Below are 11348 nucleotides of genomic sequence, written 5' to 3'. Positions count from 1 at the left end.
GAAGGTCACCTCAGGGGTTTGGCAAGAGAAGAATGTATGGGGTTTCAACATCTTAGACTCCGGAGATGGTAGAGATAAGAGAAGGGTCGAAGGTTTCAAGCCAAGTTCTTGAAGATAAGAGACAGCAGGGTGAAGGTAGATTTAGGGAGAGGAGTAGACGGAAGAGAAGGGGTTCGAAGAGATTCAAGACGTAGAAGAATATTCCCAAAAAGAAATAGAAAATATGGAAGAATACTAACAGAGATGAAGCCTGTTAGTTTCTTTCAACATTATGAGAAAATAACTCTAATAGACAAAAACGTGTACAAAATAATACCTTCCTCTATGGTGCTCAGATTGCCAATCTGATACTTCCATTGGCTCTGAAAGGGGGGTTAAATACAAGGACACCTGGCCAAAATTCAGCCAAATCACTCCTTCTTGATCTCCCACTTCGGAGTATTGTTCACTGCCTGAAAATAGCGATCGCGCGTCGTGCAATTTTGTCAATCTCTCTTTTTACATAAAATCCTCTCAAATTGGCTAAAAGCTACATGTTTTCTTTTACATATAATCCTAATCTAGAAGTTGTCTATAGTTTTATGGATTTTTACAAGAGATAATATCTAGAATATCAAAAATTGACTAAAAACTTGTCCAAAAAAATCTAATATTTTGAACCATGGATACTAACACTAATGCCTAAAGTGGAATTGGCTCTCTAAATCTAAAAGGAAGCCACACTCTAAATTTTTTTACATAGTGTGCACGTAGTGGCATGACATCCACCCCCTCTTAACCTGCACATCCTTTGGCATGTGCCAAAGTCTTACAGATTTGCAGTGTCAGAAGAAGTATCTTCTGCCATGTCAATGTCTTTATCTTTTGCTTATTCTTCTTCCTCTATGTCTTCATGCTCTTGAATTATATTCAAGTCTTCTAACTCATATGTTGAACTTTCTCTTCGTTTGAAGAGCTTGATTCTTTTTCCAGCTACGGGTATCTTTATGCCGGTCCCATCCAATTCAGCCAATGAATATGTGGCATTGTCATGAATGACCTTTACCATATACGGGCCAAACCAATGCTTTACCATCTTCCTAGAAGCACTCTATCGATTGTCTAGGCTGTTGTCATAGACAAGCACCCAGTCATTTTCTTGAATTGCTCTTGGCCGAAGTTGATGTCGCATATCAAATCTTCTTTTGTTCTTTAGTCTTGCTATCTTTAGCTTCTCAATAGTTGCTTGAACATCTTTAGGCCTTCTTTCTAGTTGCCATATGCACAAAGTTAAGAACTCTTCTCTACTAATGCCTTCCTCCCAAGGTAGAAGACTCCATGTGAGAATAGATTCTTCAATTGGCATAATTGGTTATTGTCCATGCATAAGTTTAGCTGGAATATAGCTAGTCACTGTACTGTGAGTAGTCCGGTCAGTCCATAATGCAAAAGGTAGCATTTTAGGCCATTCTTTGATCTTTCCTCTACAAGAATTTGCTAGAGCTTTGAGAATAGGATGGTGCCATGTCTCACTTTTCCCATTGCCTTCAGGGTTGTAGGCTGATGTTAAAGCCAACTTAATACCCAATTGAGCAAAGAAGTTGCGTGCATCATCAACATCCAACTCTCCTCTATCTGCAGTTACTTTACCCACACAACCATATCTACAAAACACTTCCTGAAGCAAAAAATGACAAATAGCTTGAGTGGATTTGGTTGTTAAGGCATTGACACACTTAACATGTTTCAACAAAATGTGCTATGTCCTAATACATGTTTTGCCACCAATATTTTTCTTTGACTTTAATAAAGGTTCCCCATATAGCTCTATGTCCTGCCCACAAGCTTTCATGAAATTCCTTCATTATTTGTTGTTGCAACCTTTTGTTACCTACAACTCGGACAGGTGCTCCTTTCTTATTCTTTGCATGCTTCCATAGATGTCCTTCTTTAAGAAAAAAAACCATAAGCTTTCCTCTTGATATGTTGAACTCCTCATTAGTCCAAGTCTCATTCTTCTTCATTGTGCTCAAATATTGGCCGATCTTTAGCCAATCTTTTTCATAATCCTCTTCAAGGAAATGAACTAGAACTTGAGCAATGCAATGTGCATGCTAGCTTCTAGTTGACCACCCTGTTGTTTTCAGCTTTGGACCAGTATATGCTATAACCGAAAATGTATTTTCAATAGCCATGGAATTGAAATTCAATAAGTATAGATTCTTTGGCTTCATCTTCTTCCATCGGCTCTTCTTCATTGTCATATCTTACACATGATAGCATGTCAGCAAACTGGATTCGCCTTTCTTGCAATATGCTTTAATTCGGGGTTGAGAGATTTAATATATGCAAACCATCTTAGCATAGCAATGTTGGGTGTAGAGTAGTTAGTAATCATGCCCAAGAGTGGAAGACAATCAGTTTCTACTGCTATGGAAGCACCTATAAAGTATCCAGGATCACACTTTAATACTGTTACAACTCCCCATAATTCCCTTTTTACTTGTGCATACCTTCTTTGATGTTCATTGAGAACTTTTGCTCCAAAACGAATTGCATACCTGTTACCTTTAAGATCCTCTTGGCCAACAGCCCATCCTATCCCAATGGGACTTGTATCCATAGTAAGGATGATGGATTGACCATTTGAATAATCAGACCTTTTGAGAGTGGGGGCTGAAATTAACAGCTTATTTAATTTATGCATAGTGAGAGTATGCTCATTACCCTAAGAGAATCTTTGGCATTTTCTTAATAATTGATAAAGATTTTCGGATATATGAGCAAAATGTGGTATCCATATGAGATAGAATACGCATGCGCCAAGAAATCTTCTTAATTCTAAAGTATTTGTGCATTTTTCTTGCATTTTGCTGATGGCATCTATCTTGATTGGCAAATGTTTGCATCCATAGGGCCCACATAGATGACCGACCACTAGGACTTCTCTACTCCAAAAATCAACTTAGCTCCAAAAAGAGTAAGATGTATCTCTTCTAGCCTTGTCAAAATCCTGTCACAATCATGAATATGGTTAACTACAAATGTTCTGCAATTATCTTTGTCAAGCTCCTCATTCTTTTCATTGACTTCACATCCCTTGATAGGTACATCATCAAGAAATGGAAGAGTAAGTTGTGGAATAAAGTCCCTTAAGACTTTGTGCATAGCATTCATCATATGGGCTATAGGGTTTGTTGCACCTTGTGGTAGAGTGCACATGCGAACCAATCCAAGAGGTGTCTTCATTGTGGTAATGTCTCAGCTTTCTAATAAAATCTGAAATTGGTCATATCTTGAATATAGGTCACCCATAGAATAAATTGCTCTATTTGCAAAAGCTTCAGCAAACCCATCAACAATTGGACCCGAATCAACATTTCAGATTGTGACACGATTGACAGGCTGTAGATCTTAAATGAATCGTAAAGATCCATTTTTCTTAGACACAATAAACCATTGGTTTGAGTAAGGTGCTGAAGAAGGTTTCAAAATCTTCATTCTAATCTTTTCATTTAGAAGTTCCAGTAATTTGGGCAAATGTGCCCTTGGAACATGAATAGATTTGAGGTTCCAAGGTACATGTGGAACTGTAAAAATGACCATAGGAGCCACAATATTTGGATCCACACAGCCTATTTCACTTGGCTAAAATGCAAAAGCTTTTTCATGTTTCATTAGCATTTGCATAAAATAGTGTTTTTCAACCAGCGAAAGGAAAGAATCTTCACCTATTTTGAGCTCTTTTATACTTTCAGATGTGAACTTGTGATCAATGTTGGAAGGATCACGAAGACTTGGCTGATTTGCTACCCTATCAGCCAACCCTTCACTTTTAGGAGGCAGGGAGACTGCCACAGGCTTGACTTTCTTATCCACCGTCTTGTATTTTGTCTCCAGTTGAGCTTCAACCTTGTTGAGTAAACCAATGTCTTCCTGCTCAACAAATTCTTGAATTTTTTGATAAAAATCCAATGTATATACTTCTATGGACTGATTTTCAACCTGGTTTTTTGTATGAGCAGCTGCATATATTTCAGCCAATGTGTCAGTAGTAATCAGTCCAAAAAAAAACCTCGAAATATCTTCATTTTCAGCCATCATGTCATAAGTTTTTAGCTCCCTTTTTACATGACATAAGTACTTTCTTTCAACTTTAGTCATGGCTGGAAGAGACTTATAACAACCCATACTATTGGCTATACATACATACAGATTTGCTAGAGAGACAATTTCTGTAGTATAAGGAGGTTCAATCTTTTTACATGACGCACTACCATAGCCTCCTTTTATAGCAGTGTAGTCTGAAAACCCTTGAATTCTCGAGCATTAGAATGCACAACATAATCATGCAATCGATCTCTATTTCGATCATGGTTAACACATAGAGTAAGAAATTGGATAGCTCATTCATTATCCTTGCTTCAGATTCGAGCATAGGAAGAACCATCATCGAGAGATTTTGTTTCCAAGCGGGCTTAAAAAATGTAAGGTTGCCCAAGAATGATAGGTTTACTACAACAAAAAAGTGAAAATTGTATTTTATGTCTCCAATAGTTACCTTCACATTAGGACATGCAGCATATAACTCTTTAGAAGAGTTGTTTACAGCTCTCATTTGCCATCCTGGATCAACATCTATGGACCATCCGCCACTTTCATAGAGACTCCTTGCCATGACGTTTATCTCCGAGCCATGGTCTAAGAGTGCAATACATGGTATGGTGTTTCTTTTTCTCCAATTTTGACGACTGTCTTTGTTGTTGCTCTTGCCCAATGCATACAAGAGTAGTGACGGCTTGGAATGAATCGAGCCTCTTCCTCCTCATGCATGTGTTGTAGACGGTCTTCTTTTTGGAAGGTGGACTGCCCAACTGGTTTGGACCAGCCGACAATTACATTTTCAGCTTTCACTTCTTTAATTTTTGCATTCATGCTTTCTTTATCTTCAGCTTCAATTACAGTAATTAATTCTTTAACTTCTTCAAGATGAATTCCTTATGAAGTCAGCTTCTCTTCATTCTGCACAAAAACTCGAAAAACTTGCAAAAAAGCATGCATTGTTTCTTCAGCTTCATCACCAACATATTGTCTTTTCCTTTTGATTACATTAATAATTACATCATAGAAGTCACGTTTGGCAATTCCAAGAATTTCGCCTAAGGTGAATTCAATTTTGCTTCTTAGAATTCGTTCTTCTAGGACTCGTTTGAGATCGGTTGCAGATTCCATGTTAGATTGCAATTTGTAGCATGGCTGCTTGCCTTTCTTCTTTCCTTCGGTCTTCTTTGTTTGTGGCGCATCTTCCATCTCTCGATCTGGGGTTATATTTTCAGCAAGCTTTGGTTGTTCAGGCGTTCTTCTAGTTACCCGTTTTGGAGGGCCAGAAGAGGAAGGTGCTAGTTCATCTTCTCTTTTTCTATTTTCTTCAATCAAGACATCTTTATGATTGATGTCAGCCAAATGTGCAAAGGCGGAAAAAGAATCTACCGGTTCTTTCCAACCAGGTATTCCTTGAATGCACTGACTGGCATTAGCCAAATCTTCTTTGGCTGCTTTACCACGTTCTATTTAATCTAGTGCCTGCATCCATACTTTAGATTGCACATTAGCTTTATATGCTTTCAAACTTGATTTAGTTGGCTCAATTTGCAGCCCATAGGTAGTTGTATCAATTGTTGCGTAGGCATTCATTACATCTAAATCTTCTAATCTTTTCTTCATTCCACCATTGTCGAAATTTGGCTCCAGTGGAAGACCAGTTTCAGTTGCATGAATTTTTCTATCTTTCCAAAAAACGAGCTTCTATGCTTCAGCCTCACAGAAGGCAGAACACTCCCTCTTGTCATGTTATTGGTTGTCGCACCAAATACAACACCTCTTAAAGCCTTCTCTCATGGGTCTTTGAGTTGATGATCGTCCTCGTTCTTCAACTTTGACATCCAACTTCTCCACCTTGGAGCTAATTTCTGTAAGATTCAGATGAAGGTCACGCATGCTTTTAATGAGTTCATCCATTACATCATTTTTAGAAGGAACAGAAGAAGAAAGAGTTGGTTGATTAGTCAAAGGAATAGGGGATTTTGAAGGTGAAACAAGCTCCATTAATGGAGTTGTTGAAGTTGAAGTAGAGCCCAATCTTAGTCACATCCTCTCTCTTTTAGAAATCATGTTAACTGCATTAGTAACATCTGTCCATGCAGTCTTGACTCCTGATTCGGAGGTAGCATCTTCTAGCCGATCAGTAAGCTTTTCTTGTAGAATGGGATCTGCAGCCTTAAGGAATAATTTAATCCTCTAACCTTCCATACTTTGTTGGTCTTCAGCGTCAAGTTGTCCAAATTGACTTTCAAACTCATGGTATAGAGCTATTGCAGCTAAACCTTTGTTGGGGTTTTCAACCCATTCAGTGAAACTTTTCTTCGTCATAAAACCAGAGTCTTCTAAGAAGAATTCTTCACATAGGACTTTTTTGAATGCAGCCCAATCCGCATCTTGCTGAAAAAGACCATTGATTCTCTCTTGAAGACCATGCTTGGCTAGTCTGGCAAAATAGCGACTCCATGCATATTGTGGTATACCAAAGAAGAGCATTTTTTCAACATACAAGCAAATAAAAATAGAGACATTTTGACCATTAAATTGTTTTAATTCCCACCCAACTTCCTCTAGGGCCTTCATAGCTATGGAATAAATCTTCTCTTCGTCTTGCCTTTGTTGTTGTTGTTGTTGTAACATTTGGATTTGTTGTTGCTGAGTCTGCTGCAGTATGCGCACCAATTGTTGTAGAGTATCTCTTGAAGAATCCCCCATCTTGGAGTTCTCTTACATCGACCTTCACGTTGAGTTCACCAATGTCACAATGCATAGGGTTGAAGGTCACCTCAGGGGTTTGGCAAGAGAAGAATGTATGGGGTTTCAACAGCTTAGACTTCGGAGATGGTACAAATAAGAGAAGGGTTTAAGGTTTCAAGCCAAGTTCTTGAAGATAAGAGACATCAGGGTGAAGGTAGATTTAGGGAGAGGAGTAGATGGAAGAGAAGGGGTTCGAAGAAATTGAAGACGTAGAAGAATACTCCCAAAAAGAATTAGAAAATGTAGAAGAATACTAGCAGAGATGAAGCCTGTTAGTTTCTCTCAGCATTATGAGAAGATATAACTCTAATAGACAAAAATATGTACAAAATAATACCTTCCTCTATGCTGCTCAGATTGCCAATCTAATGACTCCATTAGCTCCGAAAGGGGGATTAAATACCATGATACATGGCCAAAATTCAGCCAGATCACTCCTTCTTCATCTCCCACTTCGGAGTGCTGTTCACTGCCTAAAACAGTGATGACTGCACGTCGAGTGATTTCGTCAATCTCTCTTTTTACATTAAATCCTCTCAAATTGACTGAAAGCTATATGCTTTCTTTTACATGTAATCCTAATCTAGAAGTTGTCTATAGTTTTATGGATTTTTACAAGAGATAATATTTAGAATATCAAAAATTGACTAAAAATTTATCCAAAAAAATCTAATATTTTGAACCATGGACACTAATACTAATGCCTAAAGTGGCATTGGCTCTCTAAATCTAAAAGAAAGCCACACTCTAGATTTTTTTACACGGTGTGCGTATAGCGGTAGGACAACGTGCGGCTAGGCAGAGGCGCCTTTACCCCCAACAATATATGCCTCTATTGATCATGTTTTGGCCATGATTGATCTTCCTCATGTATCTCTTTGACATTGTAGTCTTGGGTATATGTCCCTTAAAGAAATAAAAGTATTCATTCAGTTAAAGTATTTTTTGCCTCTTGACTACTCATGTTTTGACTCTTGTGATCATTGTTTATATGATAGGTAGACATGCAACTCGCATAAAAAGTCTGGCTCTTTTGCATTCAAGTGTTTGTGGTCCCATGCCCTGTTAATCATTAGGTGGTGCTCAGTACTTTGTGACGTTTGTTGATGATTATTTGTATAAGGTATGAGGCTATCCTATTAAGCAATTTCAATGTTTTCTTGCTATGGTTGAGAACCAATTTAGGTATAGGTTGAAATGCCTATGATCTAACAATGGGGATGACTATGTCTTTAAGGGATTTAAGCAATTTTGAGACGGGTATTAAGCATTAATTGACTGCCCTGTACACCCCACCCCAAAATGGTATTGTAGAGTACATGGATAGGACTATTCAAGAAAGAGTTCGTTAGTTAGGTAGACTTATCACAATACTTTTGGGCTGAGTATTTACTATTGTAGTTTATTTGATTAATAGATTTCCATGCACCATTCTTGGTAATAGAGTTGCAGAGGAGGTATGGTTTGGTAAACCTCCCTCACATGCACACTTGCGTGTCTTTGGATATGAGGCTTTTTGCCATATTCCCAAAGACAAATACAATAAGCTAGATTCAAAGTCTGTCAAAGGCATCTTTCTTGGATATGGTGATGTAAGTGAGATGGGCTATTGCCTTTGGGATCCACAAGCTTAGAAGTTTATTCGTAGCCATGATGTCGTATTTCTTGAGAAAAAGATGAATATGAGACTAGAGTATGTCATCAAGATACGTAAGTGATCTTTCAAGAGGAGCTTCCTGTTATAGTATATGTAGCCCTAATTAGACAACTCTGTTGAGGTCTACTACTGATGTAATGGTCCAAGATTCACTTGTTATGTAAGATCAAGATGTTGGATAGAGGGGTTAGACTGTATAGGGCCCACAGCTAGTCTTGAGATGGGTCTTAAATGGATATTTACTCAACAAGACCTAAACATGAGCCAATGACAATGGATTGAAGTCTTGCAAGAGTATGACTTCAAGATCAAGCAGGTAAGGAAAATGTCGTTATGGATGCCCTAAGCCGCAAAGCATTTCTCAACGCCCTTATCTTAGAAGAACCCTCCAAGGCAAGATCTCTAACAAAAATGGTGTCAATGCCTAGTAATCCAATTATAGAAATGGTTGAGGAGGAAGCAAGTAAAGACCCAAGGTATCAACAAATGATGAATGAAGTCCTATCCAAGGAGATAGACCCCTAAGTTCAAGTTCAAGTATTTGAACTTCTCTACAAAAGGAGGACTTGTCTACTTTAAGATGAGGTTGTGCATCCCAAGAAGTCAAGATCTCAAAAAGAAGATGCTTTGGGAAGCCCATGGTCCTCCTTTCTTAGGACATCCGGGCTATGCAAAGACTCTCCACTGTAAGAAGAAGCTTTCATTGGAAAAGCTTAAAGGAGATGTGCTTAAATATGCCATTGAATTCCTGAGCTACCAATGTGAGTGCATTAAGATGCTAGGAACACTCTAACCACTTGACATTCGATAAATGAATTGGAAATTTATAAGCATAGATTTTGTAGTGGGATTACCTAGTATCCAAGGGGGATACAATTCAATCCTAGTCATTGTGGATATGCTAACTAAGGTTGCCCACCTTATGCTAGTTAAAACCAACTACAAGGCTTCTAATATTGCAAAATCCTTTATGAATGAGATCTTTAGGGTGCATGGATTGTCTAAAGGGATCATCAATGATCGTTGTTAACCCCAAGTCGAGATGGAGAAAAAAGGAAGGAAAAAGTAGAAAAATCATCGGCCCTCGGCCCATGTACCTCAGCTCGTTCGAGTGACCCACTTGGACCCTGCAATTCGGACCAGTTGGGCTGAGTGTAAATTTTTATCAAATTCTCAGAAATTTGACCTGACTCGGCTAGAGCTCAGCAGCGCAAACTGTCAAAAGTCCTTTTGATGCTTAGAACTTGATTCTGGCACACAGAATATACGAAATCGTAGGGAGCAGCCGCTTAACAGCTTGAAGTAGGCAGTAGCGAGACCCAGAGACCTAGACGCAAAGTGCTGAGCAGTTAAAACCTGATTGGCCAAAAACAAACGAGGCAACATATTAGAAAAACCTTGAACCCTGTCAAGGCGGCCAGAAAATTGACCAACAAGCCTATCAGGCCCGAAACAAAGCGAGAGTGCGTAAGACGCTTCGAGATTGTTTGTTGCACTCACCTTAAATTTCCGCACTTGAATGCACTTAAGAAAGTTGAAAGCCTGATTGAGCACAAGTGCACGAGAAGCGACACGCACACTGAGTGACCATAAATTGAGGATTGTATTCAATAACTGAAGGAACTCACTCAGATAAACCACTCAAGGAACCCACCAGTAGGAGAGGACCCAAGACGTAGACAAACCATCAACGCGCGAAGTAGGACCAAGCAGGTGGCGCCAACGACATGGATTTGACAAATCTACTAGACCTGATCGACAGCTTGGTGAAGCACGAAAATATGACTATGGCAGAAGGAGGTTCAGACCATAGGTCTAATGAGAAACTCGACTTGAACGTCTTCCCGGAGGCTACTCAGCAGCTGGTCAGCAGCTACAATGCACACGCCCGGTATGAGCACCACGGCAGGATAGCAGACGCTATCATCACAGACCTAGAGGAAGAGAGAAAACTAGCCCACAAGGCCTTGCAAAGCATAGTCGAATACAATAGGGACCAACAGGCTCAGAGCCAAAGGCAAAGCACGAAGTTGCGTGAGGTACAGCGAGTACTGAACTTAGCAGGTAGAAACCGAACAGATCACGAGAGAGCCCTAGAAGGAGACTTGACGTTAAGCGAGCTTCTCATGAAGCAACTGCTAGATAACATGACATCAGAGCAAAGTGCCGTGGCACTAGCGACATTGCTACTCGCAGGATTAGGAGTGAACCAAGGCTCAAGGAGCCAGTCTAAAATCGCTATTGTTGCCAAGCAACTCGACAAATACCAACCCCATGATGATCCATATAGCTTTGTAGAGCAGTTCGAGCAAGTCTGCGAAGCCAACGACCTCAACGACTTGACTCAACGCTCTCAAGCGTTCGGGCTCTGGTTAGGTGACAAGGGAAGGACTTGGTATACAAGCCTAGATGCCGCAGAGTGAGCCAACTTCAATGGCGTCAAGGATCTCTTCATTAAGAGATTTGCCGAGCCTGGATACTCCGATAATCTGCTAGTATGCTTGATGAACATCAAGTAGAAAGAGAAGGAGGACATTCGCGACTACGTAACCTATGTGAGGAGTCTCTTCAAGAGAATCCCTATGGGTGAGCGACAGACTGAAAGAGTAGTTTCGACTGTATTCATCAGCCCAATTTAAGACGAGGAGTTATATAAGGCTTTGGCAGGCAATTCGAGCTTGCAGTGAGATGCACTAGCTAGAGTGTTTGAGGAAGCCATCAGAGTCGATGATCAACTGAAAGAGAGGAGCTCCAGGAGCTCGAACCTAGAAGAGACCAACTCACGAAGCTCAGAGAGAGCGTCAGCCTCTAGTGAGCGATCAGTCCCATCATCCCAAGATAAGGGGAAGGCCACCAA

This window comes from Lygodium microphyllum, chromosome 19, assembly GCF_053477565.2.
Source record: "Lygodium microphyllum isolate KBCC chromosome 19, Lygodium_microphyllum_v1.1.10, whole genome shotgun sequence".
NCBI classification, from domain to species: Eukaryota; Viridiplantae; Streptophyta; class Polypodiopsida; order Schizaeales; family Lygodiaceae; genus Lygodium; species Lygodium microphyllum.
Note: the sequence above shows the minus strand (reverse complement) of the source record.